Here is a 23,976-nt window from a genome sequence, read left to right as displayed (position 1 = left end):
TCTAAGAGGGAAGTTTATAGCAATACAATCCTACCTCAAGAAACAGGAAACATCTCGAATAAACAACCTAACCTTGCACCTAAAGCAATTAGAGAAAGAAGAACAAAAAAACCCCAAAGGTAGCAGAAGGAAAGAAATCATAAAGATCAGATCAGAAATAAATGAAAAAGAAATGAAGGAAATGATAGCAAAAATCAATAAAACTAAAAGCTGGTTCTTTGAGAAGATAAACAAAATTGATAAACCATTAGCCACACTCATCAAGAAAAAAAGGGAGAAGACTCAAATCAATAAAATTAGAAATGAAAAAGGAGAAGTAACCACTGACACTGCAGAAATACAAACGATCATGAGCGATTACTACAAGCAACTCTATGCCAATAAAATGGACAACCTGAAAGAAATGGACAAATTCTTAGAAATGCACAACCTGCTGAGACTGAACCAGGAAGAAATAGAAAATATGAACAGACCAATCACAAGCACTGAAATTGAAACTGTGATCAAAAATCTTCCAACAAACAAAAGCCCAGGACCAGATGGCTTCACAGGCGAATTCTATCAAACATTTCGAGAAGAGCTAACACCTATCCTTCTCAAACTCTTCCAAAATATTGCAGAGGGAGGAACACTCCAAACTCATTCTACGAGGCCACCATCACCCTGATACCAAAACCAGACAAAGATGTCACAAAGAAAGAAAACTACAGGCCAATATCACTGATGAACATAGATGCAAAAATCCTCAACAAAATACTAGCAAACAGAATCCAACAGCACATTAGAAGGACCATACACCATGATCAAGTGGGGTTTATTCCAGGAATGCAAGGATTCTTCAATATACGCAAATTAATCAACGTGATACATTATATTAACAAACTGAAGGAGAAAAACCATATGATCATCTCAATAGATGCAGAGAAAGCTTTTGACAAAATTCAACACCCATTTATGATAAAAGCCCTACAGAAAGTAGGCATAGAGGGAACTTTCCTCAACATAATAAAGGCCATATATGACAAACCCACAGCCAACATCGTCCTCAATGCTGAAAAACTGAAACCATTTCCACTAAGATCAGGAGCAAGACAAGGTTGCCCAGTCTCACCACTATTATTCAACATAGTTTTGGAAGTTTTAGCCACAGCAATCAGAGAAGAAAAAGCAATAAAAGGAATCCATATCGGAAAAGTAGAAGTAAAGCTGTCACTGTTTGCAGATGACATGATACTATGCATAGAGAATCCTAAAGATGCTACCAGAAAACTACTAGAGCTAATCAATGAATTTGGTAAAGTAGCAGGATACAAAATTAATGCACAGAAATCTCTTGCATTCCTATACACTAATGATGAAAAATCTGAAAGTGAAATTAAGAAAACACTCCCATTTACCATTGCAACAAAAAGAATAAAATATCTAGGAATAAACCTACCTAAGGAGACAAAAGACCTGTATGCAGAAAATTATAAGACACTGATGAAAGAAATTAAAGATGATACAAATAGATGGAGAGATATACCGTGTTCTTGGATTGGAAGAATCAACATTGTGAAAATGACTCTACTACCCAAAGCAATCTACAGATTCAATGCAATCCCTATCAAACTACCACTGGCATTTTTCACAGAACTAGAACAAAAAATTTCACAATTTGTATGGAAACACAACAGACTCCGAATAGCCAAAGCAATCTTGAGAACGAAAAATGGAGCTGGAGGAATCAGGCTTCCTGACTTCAGACTATACTACAAAGCTACAGTAATCAAGACAGTATGGTACTTGGACAAAAACAGAAACATAGATCAATGGAACAGGATAGAAAGCCCAGAGATAAACCCACGCACATATGGTCACCTTATCTTTGATAAAGGAGGCAAGCATATACAGTGGAGAAAAGACAGCCTCTTCAATAAGTGGTGCTGGGAAAGCTGGACAGGTCCATGTAAAAGCATGAAATTAGAACACTCCCTAACACCATACACAAAAATAAACTCAAAATGGATTAAAGACCTAAATGTAAGGCCAGACACTATCAAACTCTTAGAGGAAAATATAGGCAGAACACTCTATGACATAAATCACAGCAAGACCCTTTTTGACCCAGCTCCTAGTGAAATGGAAATAAAAACAAAAATAAACAAATTGGACCTAATGAAACTTAAAAGCTTCTGCACAGCAAAGGAAACCATAAACAAGACCAAAAGACAACCCTCAGAATAGGAGAAAGTATTTGCAAACAAAGCAACTGACAAAGGATTAATGTCCAAAATTTACAAGCAGCTCATGCAGCTCAATAAGAAAAAAAACAAACAATCCAAACCCAATCCAAAAATGGGCAGAAGACCTAAATAGACATTTCTCCAAAGAAGATATACAGATTGCCAACAACCACATGAAAGAATGCTCAACATCATTAATCATTAGAGAAATGCAAATCAAAACTACAATGAGATATCATCTCACACCGGTCAGAATGGCCATCATCAAAAAATCTAGAAACAATAAATGCTGGAGAGGGTGTGGAGAAAGCGGAACACTCTTACACTGTTGGTGGGAATGTAAATTGATACAGCCACTATGGAGAACAGTATGGAGGTTCCTTAAAAAACTAAAAATAGAACTACCATACGACCCAGCGATCCCACTACTGGGCATATACCCTGAGCAAACCATAATTCAAAAAGAGTCATGTACCAATATGTTCATTGCAGCTGTATTTGCAATAGCCAGGACATGGAAGCAACCTAAATTTCCATCAGCGGATGAATGGATAAAGAAGATGTGGCACATATATACAATGGAATATTACGCAGCCATAAAAAGAAACGAAATTGAGTTATTTGTAGTGAGGTGGATGGAATTAGAGTCTGTCATACAGAGTGAAGTATGTCAGAAAGAGAAAAACAAATACAGTATGCTAACACATATACATGGAATCTAAGGGGAAAAAAAAAAGGTCATGAAGAACCTAGTGGCAAGACGGGAATAAAGACACAGACCTACTAGAGAATGGATTTGAGGATATGGGGAGGGGGAAGGGTAAGATGTGACAAAGTGAGAGAGTGGCATGGATATATATACACTACCAAACGTAAAATAGATAGCTAGTGGGTAGCAACCGCATAGCACAGGGAGATCAGCTCTGTGCTTTGTGACCACCTAGAGGGGTGGGATAGGGAGGGTGGGAGGGAGGCAGATGCAAGAGGGAAGAGATATGGGAACATATGTATATATATAACTGATTCACTTTGTTATAAAGCAGAAACTAACACACTATTGTAAAGCAATTATACGCCAATAAAGATGTCAAAAAACAATAAAATGTGTTCTGTAAAAAGCATATCATTGTATCCTTTTTAAATGCAGTCTGAAAATCTTTGCCTTTTGATAAATTTGTTTAATCAGTTCTCATTTAGTGTTACTTCTAATGTGGTTGTGTTTACATCTATGTTTTTTTCTTTTAAGCCGCAATGCTACTACTTTTTTTTTTTAATTAATTAATTTATTTTTATTTTTGGCTGTGTTGGGTCTTCGTTTCTGTGCGAGAGCTTCCTCTAGTTGTGGCAAGCGGGGGCCACTCTTCATCATGGTGCACGGGCCTCTCACTTTCGTGGCCTCCCTTGTTGCGGGACACAGGCTCCAGACGCGCAGGCTCAGTCATTGTGGCTCACGGGCCTAGTTGCTCCGCGGCATGTGGGATCTTCCCAGACCAGTGCTCAAGCCCGTGTCCCGTGCATCGGCAGGCAGATTCTTAACCACTGCGCCACCAGGGAAGCCCCCTACATCTATCATTTTTACTTTTGCTTTCTATATACCTCATTTCTTTGCTTTTCTCTTACTGTTACTGCTTTCTTGTACCTTAAGTTAATATTTTCTATTGTAACATTGTAATCTTTTAATGACTTTTTTCTCAATATATTTTATTTTTTATTAGCTGTTGCTCCAGGGCTTACAATATACATCTGAATTTACCAGACTCTATTTGATATTTATACTAACTTAATTGCAGTGAGATATAGAAATGGCCACTCCTATTCCTTCCATTCACATTTCCTCTTCCTTTTTTGTTGTATTATTATAATACCTATTAAGTCTAAATCCGATACAGCTTTGTACCAAGTGCATCCTTGTGCTGTTTTTGTGAAATGTAGTGCATTTCTCTTTGTTATAGATCTGAAAATATAATATTTTATACAATTGGTTTTTAAATCAGCTATGAGAAAAACAAAGAAATGCAGTTATACTGCTTTTTATAATTGTCTAATTACCTTTATTGGTGCTGTTTGTGTGTGTGTGTGTGTGTGTGTATTCAAATTATTGTCTTATGTCACTTGTATCAGTCTCAAGAGGTTTCTTTGCCATTTCTTGCAAGTTGGGTCTTCTGGTAAAGAATTCTTTCAGTTTTTAAAAAATCCTGGAATGTCGTTATTCCATCTTCATTTTCATAAGACAGATTGGCTCAGTGTAAAATTTGTGATTGAAGTTTTTTAAAACATTTCTTTCTGCACTTAAAATATATCATCTCATTGCTTTCTGTCCTGCCTTGTTCCTAAAATGATATGAGCTGTTGATCTTTTTAGAGTCCCTTTGTTCATGATAAGTCACTTTTCTCTTGCTTTAAAGATTCTCTTTGCCTTTGTCTTGTGGCATTTTTGGTGTGATGTGTCTGGGTTTAGATTTCTTTCAAATTATCCTACTTCAAACTCACTGGGCTTCTTGGATGTGTAGATCAATAGTTTTCATCAAATATGGGATATTTTCAGGCATTATTTTTTAATATATTTTTCCTACTCCTCTCTTTCTCTTCTTTTTCTGATACTGCCATTTCATATATGTTAATGTGCTTAATGGTGTCTCACATTTCTTTGAATTTGTTTATTTTTCTTTGTTATATTTTATATATTTTTTCATTATATTTTTCTCTCTTCAGATTGCATAATTTCTATTAGTCTATCTTCAAGTGTGCTAATTTTTCCTTCTGCCAACTTAAATCTCCTGTTGAAGCCCTCTAGTGAATTTTTTGGTACTTTTCACCTCCCAAGTTTGAATTTAATTATTTTAAAAATAATTTATTTTGCTTTACTGACATTCTCTATTTGAGGAGACATTGCTGTCATATCTTCCTTTACTTTTTTTAAAGCAGGTTTTTCCTTAGTTCTTTGAAAATATTAAAAATATTTTTCTGCAAATTCAATATCCAGGCCTTTTCAAAGGCTATTTTCCCTGTGAATCAGCCACACTTTCTTTTTCCTTTGCATCTTATAATTTTTTGGTCTATAACTTGACATTTTAGATAATATATTATAGCAACTCTGAATTCTGATTTACTATCCCCTCCCTACATACACAGCTTGCTGGCTTTATTTTGCTGTTTATTGGTTTGTTTAGTGACTTGTCTGTACTGTTTCAGTGAAGGCCATTTTCCCTGTAGTGTACAGCCTCTGATGTTGCTCTTCAAGGGCACTGCCTTGGGCATGTGCTCATTCACCCTGACACTAATAATAGTTTTACCAAGGCTATCTTTAGCTATCTCTTTCCCTGATCTCTCTGTTAAATTATCTGCCTTTTTTGGTATCAAACTAAGCTGTTAGCCCTGAGTAATTGTTAGCTGATTGCTACATTGACTTTAACAATACCCAGAGACATAAGTTGTTTCACAGTGATTCAATTTAATTTGGGTCCCTTTCAGTGGTAGTCTTTGGCACCAGTGTTTCAGCTTTGCTCCATCCTTCCATGGTCTCTTCTTAGCCACCTCTTTCCTTGTTTTTTTTTCTGTTAAACTGGCTGTCCTATGGTTTAGAGAGCTCATGAAGATACCACCTTCCTCTTAATCGGTTACCATCAAAAACTCAATTATATTTGAGAATATCCTTAGGCTTGAACTTTCTCATACTCTCTTTTAAATAAAGTCAGTTCCTTTGGGGATAGATTTGGAACTCTGTTCTTATGGCCTGCTCCTCCCCCTTGGTAAAACCTCTGCACAATTGACCTGGGAGCTGGGGATGGGGTCAGTGACATGCTTCTCTCAGAATCACACCCATGCTTTATGAACAGGGCATTCAGTGGAAGTAGAATCCCCTGGTCTTCTCAGCTTTTCTCTCCCTGCCTGGAACCATTGCACTATGTGTGAGCAGGCACAGAGATGATTTGCGACCATTCTAGTGCCTGCTGTTTCTAGAGTCGAGATTCTGCTGTGTGAGTAGGGACTGTGTTGAGAGAGAGAGCTCCAGAACTCTTCGACATGCTTTCCTGGATAAAGCTTCTGCAACCTGGTGCTGAGTGTGGGATGAGAAATGCTGAAGACCTTCTTGGGGAGAGAGAGACCTATCTTCTTGGCTGCATCTGGCAGTAGCAGGGCTTCTATCTTGCTGAATTGGCAAGAAAAGATGCAAAGTGGCAGACTGTCACTCAAATGCCCTAGACTTGCACTGTTCTCACTGACATTTATTAGATTTTACTAAATGTGTTTATCCATTTATGACATCAGGAGAGTTTCTAGAGATCATAAGTGGATGTGTTTTTGTTTCAATGATTTTCTCTATTTAAGGTTGTTTTGCTGGGGAGAGGATCCATGGAGTGCCTCTTGCTCTGATTTCACATCTCTCTCCTAACTCAGAGAATCACTTGATATATGAAAAATATACTGTATTAATAACAATCTAACCAAACTTTCTAAACACCCTTAAGCCTTTTTCCTCTAAATCTATATTTCCTACACTATATTTTGGTCTTGCTCTTTTATATGTCACTGTCCTTTAGTCACAATAGCTGCCATGAAGTAGGAACCAGATGACTGATAAAGTTCATCAGTAGAAATCCCCATAAGTTATGGGCCCAGAGTGAGAAGAGGGGTACCTGCTGAGCGAGTTGATGGTTTCACATGGCCTGGTGATTAAGCTCGTGGTCTAATGGACAGGATATGCATGTTGACTAGGACTGATTTGACTTAATGTACTATGTACGATTTATAATCTATATGTACTATGCAATATTTATAATAATATGTACATGCTTATAAGCATGGGGTAGATAATGTAATGCACGATTATACATATAATGTGATGTGTACGTATAAGATGTATGTACTTATTAATGTGATAATACAAATATGCACGATGTACATACTAGTTTGTGATAAAATGGGCTGTTTTGATACTGACATAATACTTAATAATTCTGTAAATGTCTTATAATATAATTTCAGGGAATAGTTTAAGTAGAATTTCAGCTTTGGATGCTGGTGGCGAAGCTTGGGGCTTATTCCTTGAGTCTTAGGGAGGTGTATTGTTCTCCTCTTCTGGTTTACAAGACCAGGATACAGTGATATACTACTAAGACTCTTCATTTCAGGAGATTGTTTTCAATGATGCTAGTTACTGGTATTAGCACTAAAATCAAAAGAAAGTATAAAATAGATGCGAGTTGTCTGATAATGATGAAGGGAAGTTCTACAGGTTGTCCTCCAGTCCACGTTAGTGTTAGTAGGTCTGCCACTAACACTCAAAATAAGAACCGGCTAAGGAGTCGGAATGTTATGCTTTGTTGTTTGTATGTGTGGAGTACTGGGATAAATGCTAGATTTAGGATTGAGAATAATAGGGCTAAGTATCCTCCTAGTTTGTTGGGGATTGATCTCAGAATTGCATATGCGAATGGAAAATACCACTCTAGTTTAATATGTGGTGGTGTGTTGAGTGGGTTTGCTGAGGTGTAGTTGTCAGGGTCTCCTAGCAAGTCAGGTGAAAATAGGACTAGTATTAGTGAGGCTAGGATTAGTAGTAGAGCACCTAGAATGTCTTTGATTGTATAATAGGGGTGGGGTGGAATTTTGTCTGTGTCAGATGGGTTTCCTGTGGGGTTGTTGGATCCTGTTTCGTGGAGAAATAGTAGGTGGACAGCTGCTAGTGCTGTAATGATGAAGGGGGGAATAAAATGGAAAGTGAAGAATCACGTGAGTGTTGCTTTGTCTACGGAAAAGCCACCTCAGATCCATTCAACAAGAGTGGTGCCAATGTATGGGATTGCTGAGAGCAGGTTTGTAATAACTGTTGCCCTCAGAATGACATTTGTCCTCATGGTAGTACATAGCTGAAGCATGCTTAGCCTATACTTGCTTCAAGCCTTTGCTCTAGCTATTTTCTCTTTCTGCAATGCTTTTATATTCATAAGGCTCACTCCGTATTTTCTTCAGATCTCTATACAAGCATCACTTAATCATTGAGATTTTCCCAGACCATTGTATCTAAAATACCATCTCCTCTTCTCTTTCCCTCACATTTTTCCATTTTATCACCATTTAATATATTCTGTGTAATATATTTTATTTATTTGTTTATCCTCTCTTTCCCACAATTGCACACAGTAGACTTTTCATTATTATTGTTTGAAGGAATGAATGGGTCACACTATGACAGTTTTATCTATCTCTAGAGCAGCATTGTCTAATAGAATTTTCTGCAATGATGGAAATGTTCTCTGTATGCATTGTCCAATATGATAGCTGCTAGCTACATTTGGCCATTGAAGATTTGAAATGTGGCTAGTGCAACTGTAGAACTATGTTTTAAATTTTAGTTAATTTAAATCTAGATTAAAATAGCCAAATGTGGGTATGGCTGCTTGCCAGCCCAGGTTCAGAGAGTCATATGCCTTGCTATGGGGTCTTTGCAAGGCTTATTTTTAATCTTCTGTTTTCATTCATAATGTTAATTCCACCATTCCTGACACTGTTATCATTTATCCTACATACTGTTATAATAGCTGTTAATAAACAAGGGTGGGAATTCTGTAAAATTGTCTACAAATGAAATCAAGTCCTCAGTTCTGCTTGATTTTGGAAATGAGCATCTAATTTTCTCCTCATTGCTTTTTTCATATGAAATAATTATTTAAGATGCACAGTTTTGTATACATATTCAATACCATATTTTCTGCAATTAAATGGGATAAATTACTGATACATGTTACAACATGGATAAACCTCAAAAACATACTAATTGACTGGGAACGCACTTCCTGGGATGCAGAGAGGGAGATGCTCTAAGAGGTTCTTCAGTGTGGGCGAGTAAAATGCCCTGGATGTGAGAAACAGGTCCAGATAATCTGTGCTGTGTGTTCAGATGTGCATATATTTCTTCTAAGTTGATTAAAGTTGTTTTAGAACTATCAAGTACCTCAAAGAAACTCAATTCTACATTGATATAAGACCACACACAATTTACATTCCTTGTGGGACTGCTCCTGTGTATAATGAATAGATAACTAAAAAGCTAGATCGTCCAAGAGAGAAGAAGGAAGTTCTTCAATGTTGTGTGGCTGACAGGGTCTTCGTACTCCAGCCGGGTGTCAGGCCTGTGCCTCTGAGGTGCGAGAGCCGAGTCCAGGACATTGGTCCGCCAGAGACCTCCCAGCTCCACGTAATATCAAATGGCGAAAGTTCCCCCAGAGATCTCCATCTCAATGCTAAGACCCACTGAGCTCCACTCAACGACCAGCAAGCTGCAGTGCTGGACACCCTATGCCAAACAACTAGCAAGACAGGAACACAACCCCACCCATTAGCAGAGAGGCTGCCAAAAATCATAATAAGGTCACAGACACACCACCAGACATGGTCCTGCCCAACGAAAGAAAAGATCCAGCTTCATCAATCAGAACACAGGCACCAGTCCCCTCCACCAGGAACCCTACACAACCCACTGAAAAAACCTTAGCCACTGGGGGCAGACACCAAAAACAATGGGAACTAAGAACCTGCAGCCTGAGAAAAGGAGACCCCAAACACAGTAAGTTAAGCAAAATGAGAAGACAGAGAAACACAGGAGATGAAGGAGCAATGTAAAAACCCACCAGACCAAACAAATGAAGAGGAAATAGGCAGTCTACCTGAAAAGGAATTAAAATAATGATAGCAAAGATGATCCAAAATCTTGAAAATACAATGGAGGAAATACAAGAAATGTTTAACAAGGACCTAGAAGAACTAAAGAGCAAACAAACAATGATGAACAACACAATAAATGAAATTAAAAATTCTCTAGAAGGAATCAATAGCAGAAGAACTGAGGCAGAAGAACAGATAAGTGACCTGGAAGATAAAATAGTGGAAATAACTACTGCAGAGCAGAATAAAGAAAAAAGAATGAAAACAATGGAGTACAGTCTCAGAGACATCTGGGACAACATTAAACGCACCAACATTCAAATTATAGGGGTCCCAGAAGAAGAAGAGAAAGAGAAAGGGTCTGAGAAAATATTTGAAGAGATTATAGTTGAAAACTTCCCTAATATGGGAAAGGAAATAGTCAATCAAGTCCTGGAAGCACAGAGAGTCCCATACAGGATAAACCCAAGGAGAAACACGCCAAGACACATATTAATCAAACTATCAAAACTAAACACAATGAAAAAATATTAAAAGCAGCAAGGGAAAAACAACAAATAACATACAAGAGAATGCCCATAAGGTTAACAGCTGATCTTTCAGCAGAAACTCTGCAAGCGAGAAGGGAGTGGCAGGACATATTTAAAGTGATGAAAGGGAAAAACCTAAAACCAAAATTACTCATTCAAGATCTCATTCAGATACGATGGAGAAATTAAAACCTTTATAGACAAGCAAAAGCTAAGAGAATTCAGCAGCACCAAACCAGCTTAACAACAAATGCTAAAGGAACTTCTCTAGGCAGGAGACACAAGAGAAGGAAAAGGCCTACAATAACAAACCCAAAACAATTAAGAAAATGTTAATAGGAACATACATATTGATAATTACCTTAAATGTAAATTGATTAAATGCTCCCACCAAAAGACATATACTGGCCGAATGGATACAAAAACAAGACCCGTATATATGCTGTGTACAAGAGACCCACTTCAGACCTAGGGACACATACAGACTGAAAGTGAGGGTATGGAAAAAGATATTCCATGCAAATGGAAATCAAAGAAAGCTGGAGTAGCAATTCTCATATCAGACAAAATAGACTTTAAAATAAATACTATTACAAGAGACAAAGAAGGACACTACATAATGATCAAGGGATCAATCCAAGAAGATGATACAACAATTGTAATTATTTATGCACCCAACATAGGAGCACATCAATACATAAGGAAAATGCTAACGGCCATAAAAGGGGAAATCGACAGTAACACAGTCATAGTAGGGGACTTTAACACCACGCTTTCAGCCATGGACAGATCATCCAAAATGAAAATAAATAAGGAAACACAAGCTTTAAATGATACATTAAACAAGATGGACTTAATTGATATATATATAGGACGTTCCATCCAAAAACAACAGAATACACTTTCTTCTCAAGTGCTCATGGAACATTCTGCAGGATTAATCATATCCTTGGTCACAAATCAAGCCTTGGTAAATTTAAGAAAATTGAAATCATATCAAGTATCTTTTCTGAACACAGCTCTATGAGACTAGATATCAATTACAAGAAAAAATTCTGTAAAAAATACCACCACATGTAGGCTAAACAATACACTACTTAATAACCAAGAGATCAATGAAGAAATCAAAGAGGAAATCAAAAAATACCTAGACACAAATGACAATGGAAACACGACGACCCAAAACCTATAGGATGCAGCAAAAGCAGTTCTAAGAGGGAAGTTTATAGCAATACAATCCTAACTCAAGAAACAAGAAACATCTCAAATAAACAAGCTCACCTTACACCTAAAGCAATTAGAGAAAGAAGAACAAAAAACCCCCAAAGTTAGCAGAATAAAAGTAATCAAAATGATCTGATCAGTAATAAATGAAAAAGAAATGAAGGAAACAATAGCAAAGATCAATAAAACTAAAAGCTGGTTCTTTGAGAAGATAAGCAAAATTGATAAAGCGTTAGCCGGACTCATCAGGAAAAAAAGGAAGAAGACTCAAATCAATAGAACTAGAAATGAAAAAGAAGTAACAACTGACACTGCAGAAATACAAAGGATTATGAGAGATTAGTACAAGCAGGTATATGCCAGTAAAATGCACAACCTGGAAGAAATGGACAAATTCTTAGAAATGCACAACCTGCCGAGACTGAACCAGGAAGAAATAGAAAATATGAACAGTCCAATCACAAGCACTGAAATTAAAACTGTGATTAAAAATCTTCCAACAAATAAAAGCCCAGGACCAGATGGCTTCACAGGTGAATTCTATCAAACATTTAGAGAAGAGCTAACATCTATCCTTCTCAAAATCTTCCAAAATATAGCAGAGGGAGGAACACTCCCAAACTCATACCATGAGGCCACCATCACCCTGATACCAAAACCAGACAAAGATGTCACAAAGAAGGAAAACTACAGGCTAATATCACTGATGAACATAGATGCAAAAATCCTCAACAAAATACTAGCAAACACAATGCAACAGCACATTAAAAGGATCATACAGCATGATCAAGGGGGTTTATTCCAGGAATGCAAGGATTCTTCACTACACCCAAATCAATCACCGTGATACACCATATTAACAAATTGAAGGATAAAAACCTTATGATCATTTCAATAGATGCAGAAAAATCTTTTGACAAAATTCAACACCCATTTATGATAAAAACCCTCCAGAAAATAGGCATAGTAGGAACTTGCCTCAACATAATAAAGGCCATATATGACAAACCCACAGCCAACATTGTTCTCAATGGTGAAAAGCTGAAACCATTCCCACTAAAATCAGGAACAAGGCAAGGTTATGCACTCTCACCACTGTTATTCAACATAGTTTTGAAAGTTTTAGCCACAGCAATCAGAGAAGAAAAAGAAATAAAAGGAATCCAAATCAGAAAGAAGAAATAAAGCTGTCACTGTTTGCAGATGACATGATACTATACATAGAGAATTCTAAAGATGCTACCAGAAAACCACTAGAGCTCATCACTGAATTTGGTAAAGTAGCAGGACACAAAATTAATGCATAGAATCTCTTGCATTCCTATACACTAATGATGAAAAATCTGAAAGAGAAATTAAGGAAACACTCCCATTTACCACTGCAACAAAAAGAATAAAATACCTAGGAATAAACCTACCTAAGGAGACCAAAGACCTGTATGCAGAAAACTATAAGACACTGATGAAAAAAATTAAAGGTGATACAAACGGATGGAGAGATATACCATGTTCTTGGATTGGAAGAATGAACATTGTGAAAATAACTATACTACCCAAAGCAATCTACAGATTCAGTGCAATCCCTATCAAACTACCAAGGGCATTTTTCACAGAACTAGAACAAAATATTTCACAATTTGTATGGAAACACAAAAGACCCCGAATAGCCAAAGCAATCTTGGGAAAGAAAAACGGAGCTGGAGGAATAAGGCTCCCAGACTTCAGACTATACTGCAAAGCTACAGTAATCAAGACAGTATGGTACTGACACAAAAACAGAAATATAGATCAATGGAACAAGATAGAAAGCCCAGAGATAAACCCACACACATATGGTCACCTTATCTTTGATAAAGGAGGCAAGAATATACAATGGAGAAAAGACAGCCTCTTCAATAAGTTGTTGTGGGAAAAGTGGACAGGTCCATGTAAAAGAATGAAATTAGAACACTCCCTAACACCATACACAAAACTAAACTCAAAATGGATTAAAGACCTACATGTAGGGGCAGACACTAAAACTCTTAGTGGAAAACATAGGCAGAATATCTATGACATAAATCACAGCAAGATCCTTTTTGACCCACCTCCTAGAGAAATGGAAATAAAAACAAAAATAAAGAAAGGAGACCTAATGAAACTTAAAATCTTTTGCACAGCAAAGGAAACCATAAACAAGACGAAAAGACAACCCTCAGAATGGGAGAAAATATTTGCAAACGAAGCAACTGACAAAGGATTAATCTCCAAAATTTACAAGGAGCTCATGCAACTCAATATCAAAACAAACAACCCAACCCATAAATGGGCAGAAGACCTAAATAGACATTTCTCCAAAGAAGATACACAGGTTTCCAACAAACACATGAAGGAATGCTCAACATCACTAATCATTAAAGAGATGCAAATCAAAACTATAATGAAGTATCATCTCACATCTGTCAGAATAGCCATCATCGAAAAATCTACAAACAATAAATGCTGGAGACGGTGTGGAGAAAAGGGAACCCTCTTGCCCTGTTGGTGGGAATGTAAATTGATACAGCCACTGTGGAGAACAGTATGGAGGTTCCTTAAAAATCTAAAAATAGAACTACCATACGACCCAGTGATCCCACTACTGGGCATATACCCTGAGAAAACCATAATTCAAAAAGAGTCATGTACCAAAATGTTCATTGCAGCTCTATTTACAATAGCCAGGACATGGAAGCAACCTAAGTGTCCATCAGCGGATGAATGGATAAAGAAGATGTGGCACATATATACAATGGAATATTACTCAGCCATAAAAGGAAATGAAATTGAGTTATTTGAAGTGAGGTGGATGGACCTAGAGTCTGTCATACAGAGTGAAGTAAGTCAGAAAGAGAAAAACAAATACCATTGCTAACACATATATATGGAATCTAAAAAAAAAAAAAAGTTTTGAAGAACCTAGGGGCAGGACAGGAATAAAGACACAGACGTGGAGAGTGCACCTGAGGACATGGGGAGGTGGAGGGGTGGGCTGGGATGAGGTGAGAGCGTGGCATGGTCATATATACACTACCAAGTTTAGAATGGATGGCTGGTGGGAAGCAACCACATAGAACAGGGAGATCAGCTTGGTGCTTTGTGACCATCTAAATGGGTGGGATAGGGTGGGTGGGAGGCAGACGCAAGAGTGAGGAGTTATGGGGATATTTGTATATGTATAACTGATTCACTTTGTTGTAAAGCAGAAACTAACACACCATTGTAAAGCAATTATACTCCAATAAAGATGTTTAAAAAAACATACTAATTAAAAGAAGGCAGTAATAAAAGACCATGTGTGTATGATTGATTTTATATAGAATTTCTGTAATAAGCCAATCCATAGAGAAAGAAAGTAGATTAGCATTTGCCTAGGGTGGTGGGGGGAAGGGGAAAGAAGGAATTGGGTAGTGACTACTAAAGGGTATGGGGTTTCTTCTACAAATAATAAAAATATTCTATAATTAATTGTGGTGATGGTTGTACAATTCTGTGAATCGACTAAAAGTCACTGAATTGTACAGTTAAATATTTATATATGTGTGTGCATGCAAGTACTTCTGTATGTTTTTTCCTTGGCTTCTTCCCTCAGATATTCTGATTTAGTAGACCTAAGATGGGTGTCTGCATTTTAAACAAGGAACCAATTTGATTCTAATGCAGGTGGCCAAAAATTATTAGTTGAGAGACACTGTCTTAGGCAAGATTGTATTCCTTATTTTACTTTCTTCAAGAAATTTGTGATGAAGTACAGAGGATGCATATCTTTATCCTAGGTATATGCTAATACCTTGGCCTCCTTTATACCATGGTTATATTTTGAGCTAAAGTTTTCAGATCTGGGTGATGTTGACACATTTTCTTTGTATGACAGGCCATTGCTACTGTAGGCAGATTATGACAGTTGCAGTGGGGTACTCAGATGGCTTTATCTTCTCAGTTGAAATTTTTTTTTTGCATTTTTTTCAAAAATAGAATTGGTATTTTCCATAGTATTCCCTCTGCCATAGGTTTCAAAGTAATTGTAAAATCTCTTTCTCTACATTATCCTACTCCTCCTATTTCATGATATACATCTCAGATGGTTGGTTGGCTTATCTAGTGAGATATTTGAAAGATAGCCTACATAGGCCAGTGTATGTCTACATGTGGTGGTAGGCAACCTGTGTCTGAATCATCTGGAATGTTTGTTAAACTTCCTGGGGCCCAAGATTCAAAGTCTCTGAATGTGGAGCCTAAGAATCTGGATGAATATTATGCATACTAAAGTTTGAGAACCACTGACTTATGTAGTGATCTTTGTCTTTGAATTTTCTAATATACAACTTGAGAACAGTTTTAAATTTCTTCTAATTTTTCTTATATTATTTATTATATTTGTTATTCCTGGAAAGGTTAGAATTTTGCTTCTGCACTTGAAACTCCTGGGGTTTTTTTTCGACTTGATCTTTCTGTTTCAATAAAAACTGTACTTTGCACTTTCTAGCTATGCTTTTGGTCCTTCCCACTCCCTTGCCCTGATTTCCACACTGATTAACTTGGTCAGTATGTAATTCATCTTGTTCTATGGACAAAAAGTCTATAGTGTGTGTGTGTGTGTGTGTGTTTGTGTGCACTATTGTTGCTGCTAAATTTTTACTCATCTTTGGTTGTTCCTGGAAAGCCCTAAAACTATAGGGATAGCAATATTAGAATTTTAAGAATCTGTAATATCTGGTCTTTCATAGACTATGTGCAAGTTATAGTAATACTGACCTGAACATATCTAAATTGCTATGAATTCTGACAATTCCCAAGAATCTGAAAAGGTATGGGACTTTTTATTGCATTTGTAAAGCAGTGACTAAGAGCTGTGATTTCAAAATAAGAATTGTAATAGACTGATTACAAAATGTACACTCTGAAAAGCTAGGCATCATAATTATGGTCACACTATGTGCATTCTCTATCAAATGTTAAATATGAGAAAATTGCCCTAAAAGAGATGAAAAAGAATTGATATAATTTTAACCAGTAGAGTATACTAATATTACTGTTTATTGCTCCTAACAATGGTGTACTGTCCTTTAGTTGTTATATTTATTTGGATGCTATTTTTATTTATATTATTAAAATAATAATCATTCATGAAGTGATTCTATGAGTGAAGGGATTTTATAAGCACTTAACATATAGCATCTCATTTAATCATCAGAAATTCATTAATCATATCAATTTTATAGACAAGGACACCAAGCTTCAGAATGATTACATAACTTGACAAAGATTAATAGGTAGTAAGTGGCAGTGCAGACATCAGGCACCTGGTTTGCCTTGAAGAAAATCCTGTGCTGTTTTTTTCTTCCAGTTTTATTGAGATATAATTGACATACAGCACTGTATAAGTTTAAGGTGTATAGTGTAATGATTTGACTTAAGTACATCATGAAGTGATTATCACAATAAGTTTGTTGAACATCCATCATCTCATACAGATACAAAATTTAAGAAATAGAAAAAATATTTTCCTTCTGATGAGAACTTTTAGGGTTTATTCTCTTGACATCTTTCATCTATAAAATACAGCCATGTTAATTACATTTATCATGTTGTACATTACATCCCTAGTACTTATTTATTCCATAACTGGAAGTTTGTACCTTTTGAGTGCCTTCATCCAATTCCCCCTCCCCCAACCTCCCACTTCTGGTAACCTAAAATGTAATCTCTTTTACTATGAGTTTCTTTGTTTGTTTATATGTTTTTGAAGTATAATGACCTATAACACTATGTTAGTTACGGTACAACATAGTGATTTGATATTTCTGTACATTTTTAAAATGATCACCATGGTAAGTCAGTTAACACATATCACCATACAAAGATAATACATAAATACTGACTATATTCCTCACACTGTATTTTTCATACCCATGAAGTATTTATTTTGTAACTTGAAGCTTACACCTCTTAATCTCCCTCACCTATTTCTCTTCCACCCCCACTCCCTCCCCTCAGGCCATCAACTGTTATCTGTATCTATGACTCTTTCTATTTTGTTATGTTTGTTTATTTGTTTTTTGGATTCCACATATAAGTGAAATCATGTAGTATTGTTTTTCTCTGTCTGACTTATTTCACTTATCATAATACCCTCTAGGTCCATTCATGTTGTTGCATATGTTAAGATTTCATCTTTCATGGCTGAGTAATATTCCATTGTGTGTGTGTATACATATATATATATATCCCATCTTCTTTATTCATTCAATTATTGATGAGAACTTAGGTTGCTTCCATATCTTGGCTATTGTATCAATACGTACAGCTGCAATGAACATAAGATTGCATATACCTCTTCTATTTAGTATTTCTGATTTCTTAGGATAGTAACCAGGAGTGGAATTGCTGGATCATATGATAGGTCTATTTTTAGTTTTTTTGAGGAATCCCCATTGTTTTCCACAGTGGCTGCACCAATTTACATTCGCGCCAACAGTGTACGAGGGTTCTCTTTTCTTGGCATCCTTGCCAACATTTGTTATTTGTAGACTTTTTGATGATAGCCATTCTGACAGGTGTGAGGTGATATCTCATTGCGGTTTTGACTTGCATTTCTCTAATAATTAACAATGTTGAGCATCTTTTCATATGCCTCTTAGCCATCTGTGTGTGCTCTTGTAAAAATGTCTATTCAGATCCTCTGTCCATTTTTAAATCAGTTTGTTTGTTCTTTTGATGTTGAGTTGTATGAGTCCTTTGTATATTAACACCTTATCAGATATATTGTTTGCAAATATTTTCTCCCATTCAATAGGTGGCCCTTTCATTTTGTTGATAGTTTCCTTCACTGTGAAATGGTTTTTAGTTTGATGTATTCCCATTTGTTTATGTTTGCTTTTCTTTGTTTCTTTTGCTTGAGGAGACATATTAAAACACATATATTACTAAGACTGATGTGAAAGAATATACTGCCTCAGTTTTCTGCTAGAAGTTTTGTGGTTTCAAATCTTAAATTTAAGCCTTTAATTCATTTTGAATTTATTTTTCTGCATGATGTTAGAGAGTGGTCCAGTTTGATTCTATTGCATGCAACTGTCCAGTCTTTCCAACACCAGTTATGAAAAAAGACTGATTTTTCCCCACTGTATATTCTCACCTCCTTTGTCATAGATTAATTTCCCATTGGTTCTGGTGCTAGTGCCTGCTCACTGGTGGGCAGATCCGTGTCCTGGGGTCTCTGGTTGCAGGGCCCTGGGGCTCATGGAGTTGGTGTCAGCCCACTGGTGGGCAGGGCTGGGTAACAATGTCTGGCTGCAGTACCCCAGGGTGTCCTGGGGCTAGTGTTAGTGCACTGGTTTTCAGAGCCAAGTTCTGGGCCCTCTGGTGGATAGGCTGGCCCCAGGGCAGCTGTGGGTTCAGGGCGTCTTAAGCCTAGCTGCTTGGCCTGAGGCATCCCAGTACTGGTACCAACAGTCTGTTGGGTGGGGCTGGGTTCCAGCACTAATAAGCTAGAGGGAGGATACCAAAATGAAGCTTGTCAGCACCAGTCTTCTCCTGGTATGAGGTCTCCACAATGGCTGCTGCCATTGTCCATGTCCCTAGGGTGAGGTCCAGTTGCCTCTTGCCTCTCCAGGAGGCTCTTCAATATCAGCAGGTGAGTCTGACCCAGGTTCCTATCAAATTACTGCTTCTGCCCTATGTTCTGGAGCATGTGGGATTTTGTGTGCACCCTTTAAGAGTGGAGTCTCTATTTCCCAGAGCCCTCTGGTTCCCCTGAAAGTAAGCCCCATTGACCTTCAAAGCCAAACGTTCTGGGAGTTTATCTTTCCAGTACAGGATATCCAAGCTGTGGAGCCAAGTGTGGGCTTCAGATTCCTTGCTTTTGGGGAAGAACATCTTCAATTGTAATTATCCTCCTGTTAGTGGGTTGCCTACCCAGGGGTATGGGTCTTGACTCTGCCACATCTCTATCCTGCCTACCCATCTTGTTGTGGTTCCTTCTTTGTATCTGTAGTTGTAGAAAAATATTTTCTCCTATTCCTATCTTTCTCATCAGTAGTTGCTCTGTAAATAGCTGTAATTTTGATGTGCCTGTGGGACAAAGTGAGCTCAGCGTCTTCCTACTTTGCCATCTTGGCAACTCCTCGAAAATCCTGTGCTTTTAAACATTATTATAGCTTGACACCAAGTTTAATGAATAAACCTGTGGTGTGTGAATAAACACCCACTTCATAACACATTTTAGTTATAACATTAGATATTAGCTGGTAAGGATATAAACCCTATTATCTCCAATTATCTGTATGAAGTTAGAGATGACAAAGCACATTAGGTAATGGAGGACTGTGCCCTGGAAAGAACAGTGAGCTTGACTACTAGCTAGCACAATGAAATAATAAAATTAAATAAAAAGTAAAACTGGGAATAATGAAACATTTTGTCATAATTTACAATACTATCCTGAGATCAAATCATTTTTTAATTAATATTTTATTGTGGTATGAACACTTCACATGTGATCCATTGACTTAAATTTTTAGGCGTACAGTGCAGTATTGTTAATTATAAGTACTGTGCTGTACAAGCAGATTTTAAACACATACTCATCATGTAAAGTTGAAACTCTATAGCCATTGAACAATGACTCCCCATTTCCACTTCTTCCTAGCCCCTGGCAACCACCATTCTACTTTCTGCTTCTATGAGTTTGATTATTTTAGATACCTCATATAAGAAGGATCATGCAGTGTTTGTCTTTCTGTGTATAGCTTATTTCATTTTGCAAAGTGTGCTCTAGGTTCATCCATGTTGTCACTTACGGTGGGATTTCCTCTTTTTTTAAAGACTAAATAATATCCCATTGTGAGTATATACCACATTTTCTTAATTCATTCATCTGTTAATGTACATTTAGGCTGTTTCCATATCTTGGATACTGTGAATAATACAGCAACGAAAATGGAAATAAAAATATATCTTTGAGAGTTCCCTGGTGGCCTCATGGTTAGGATTCTGGGCTTTCACTGCCATGGCCCAGGTTCAATCCCTGGTTGGGAAACTGAGATCCCACAAGCCATGCAGTGCAGCCACAAAAAAAAAAAATCTCTTTGAGCTCCTGATTCAAATCTTTGAGATATATATCTATAAGTGGGATTGCTGGATCCTATGGAAGTTCTATTTTTAATTTTTTGTGGAACCTCCATATTGTCTTCCATAGTGGCTTAACCATTTTATATTCTCACCAATACTATATAAGGGTTACAATTTCTCCACACCCTTACCAACATTTGTAATCATTTTTTTTTGTAGTAGTCATCTCAACACGTGTGAAGTGATAACTCATTGTGATCTTGATTTGCATTTTCCTGAGAATTAATCATGTTGAGCACCTTTTGTATACTTGTTGGCCGTTTGTATATATTCTTTGGAAAAATGTCCAGTCAAGCCTGTTGCCCATTTTTTAATTAGGTTATATGGTTTTTGCTATGGACTCAGAGGACTTCCTTATTATTTTGGATATTAACCCCTTATCAGATATAGGGTTTGCAAATATTTTCTCCCATTTCATAGGTTCCCTTTTCATTTTGTTGGTTTTTTTTCCTTTGCTGTGCAAAAGCATTTTAGTTTGATGTTGTCCCACTTATCTATTTCTGTTTTCATTACTTGTGCTTCTGGTGTTATATTCATACAATCATTGCCAATACTAATGTCAAGAAGCTTTTCCCTTATGTCTTCTTCTGGAAGTTTTAAAATTTCAGGTCTTTGGTTTAAGTCTCTATTGCATTTTTTTTTTCAAATTTGAAATAATCTATGTATTTTATTTTATTTTTTTAACATCTTCATTGGAGTATAATTGCTTTACAATGGTGTGTTAGTTTCTGCTTTATAACAAAGTGAATCAGCCGTACATATACATATATCCCCATATCGCCTTCCTCTTGCATCTCCCTCCCACCCTCCCTATCCCACCCCTCTAGGTGGTCACAAAGCACCGAGCTGATCTCCCTGTGCTATGTGGAGACAATTCTTTGCCTGTTGTGTATTCTTGGCTCATTCATTGAAGATCAGTTGACTATATATATGTGGGTTTATTTCTGAGCTCTCTATTCTGTTCCATTAGTCTGTATGTCTATCTTTATGTCAGCACCATACTGTTTTAATTACTGTAGATTTGTAATATATTTTGAAATCAGGAAGTGTAATGCCTCCAGCTTTGTTCTTTCTCAAGATTGCTTTGGCTATTTGGGGCCTTTTATGGTTCCATTTGAATTTTAAGATTGTTTTTTCTGTTTCTTTAAAAACTGCCACTGGGACTTTGATGAGGATAACATTGAATCTGTAGATCACTTTGGGTATTATGGACATTTTAACAATATTAGGTCTTCAAATCCATGAAAAATATGCCTTTCCACATATTTGTGGCTTTAATTTTTTTCATTTTTTTAAAAATTTTCCGTGTTCAAGTCTTTTACCTCTTTTGTTAAGTTTACTCCTAAGTACTTTAAATACTTTATTCTTTTTGGTGGTATAGTAAAGGAGATTGTTTTCTTTATTTTTTGAAGTATAGTAGCTGTACAATATTATATAAGTTAGAGATGCACAATATAGTGACTCACAATTTTTAAAAGTTATGCTCCATTTATAGTTATTATAAAATATTGGCTATATTCCCCATGTTGTACAATATCTCCTTGTACCTTACTTATTTTATACCTAATAGTTTGTACCTCTTACTCCCCTACCACTATATTGCCCCTCCCACTTCCCTCTCCCCACTGGTAACCACTAGTTTGTTCTCTATATCTGTGAGTCAGCTTCTTTTTTGTTATATTCACTAGTTTGTTGTACTTTGTAGATTCCACATATAAGTGATATCATACAGTATTTGTCTTTCTCTGTCTGACTTATTTCACTTAGCATAATGCCCTCCAATTCCATCCATGTTGCTGCAAATGGCAAAATTTCGTTCTTTTTTATGGATGTGTAGCATTCTATTGTGTGTGTGTGTGTCTGTGTGTGTATCTCACATCTTCTTTATCCATTCATCTGTTGATGGACACTTAGGTTGCTTCCATATCCTGACAATTGTAAACAATGCTGCTATGAACATTAGGGTACATGTAAGTTTTCGAATTAGTGAGGTTTTTTTTTTTGGATATATACTGAGGAGTAGAATTGCTGGGTCATATGGTAGTTCTATTTTTAGCTTTTTGAGAAACCTCCATACTGTTTTCCACAGTGGCTGCAGACCAATTTACATTTCCACCAACAGTGTACAAGGATTCCCGGTTCACCACATTCTCACCAACATTTATTATTTGTGTTCTTTTTGGTGACAGCCTTTCTGGCAGGTGGGAGGTGATATCTCATTGTGGTTTTGATTTGCATTTTCCTGATGATTAGTGATGTTAAGCATCTTTTCATGTGCCTGTCAGCCATCTGCATTTCCTCTTTGGAAAAATGTCTATTTAGTTCTTCTGTCCATTTTTTAATTGGGTTGTGTGGGTTTTTTGATGTTGAGTTCTATGAGCTGTTTATATATGTTGGATATTAATCCCTTATCAGTCATGTCATTTGCAAATATTTTCTCCCATTCAGTAGGTTGTCTTTTCATTTTTTCAGTGGATTCTTTTGTTGTGCAAAAGCTTTTAAGTTTATTTTGGTCCCATTTGTTTATTTTTGCTTTAATTTCCTTTACTTTAGGAGATAGATCCAAAAAAATAGTGCTGTGATTTATGTTGTAGAGTGTTCTGCCTGTTTTCCTCTTGGAGTTTTATAATATCCAGTCTAATATTTAGGTCTTTAATCCATTTTGAGTTTATTTTTGTATATAGTGTTAGAGAATGTTCTAGTTTCATCCTTTTACATGTAGCTGTCCAATTTTCCCAGCACCACTTATTGAAGAGACTGTGTTTTCTCCACTGTGTATTCTTGCCTCCTTCATCTTAGATTAATTGACCAGAATTGCATGGGTTTATCTCTGGACTTTCTATCCTGTTCCATTGATCTATATTTCTGTTTTTGTGTCAGTACCGTACTGTTTTGATTACTGTAGCATTGTAGTATAGTCTGAAGTCAGGGAGCATGATTCCTCCAGCTCTGTTCTTCCTTCTCAAGATTTTTTTTTTTTGGCTATTCAGGTTCTTTTGTGTTTCCATACAAATTTAAAATTATTTGTTCTAGTTCTGTGAAAAATGCCATTTGTATTCTGATAGGGATTGCATTGAATCTATAGATTTCCTTGAGCAGTATAGTCATTTTAACAATATTGATTCTTCCAATCCAAGAACATGGTATATCTTTCCATCTGTTTGGGTTTTTTGCCTCCTTAGG

General features: G+C 36.6%; 1 protein-coding gene and 1 pseudogene across 2 annotated transcripts in view; one reads left to right on the top strand and one right to left on the bottom strand.

Moving 5' to 3' along the window:
• The window catches only part of OPHN1 (oligophrenin 1), a 611,104-nt gene that overhangs the window by 404,895 nt on the left and 182,233 nt on the right, over positions 1 to 23,976 (top strand). The gene's annotated exons all lie outside the window — the stretch shown is intronic.
• The window catches only part of LOC137757378 (cytochrome b-like), a 32,850-nt pseudogene continuing 16,221 nt past the window's right edge, over positions 7,348 to 23,976 (bottom strand).

This window comes from Eschrichtius robustus, chromosome X (assembly GCF_028021215.1).
Source record: "Eschrichtius robustus isolate mEscRob2 chromosome X, mEscRob2.pri, whole genome shotgun sequence".
In the NCBI taxonomy this organism is placed as follows: Eukaryota; Metazoa; Chordata; class Mammalia; order Artiodactyla; family Eschrichtiidae; genus Eschrichtius; species Eschrichtius robustus.
The sequence above is the reverse complement of the archived record's forward strand: the minus strand, read 5'-3'. Positions and strand labels throughout refer to the sequence as shown.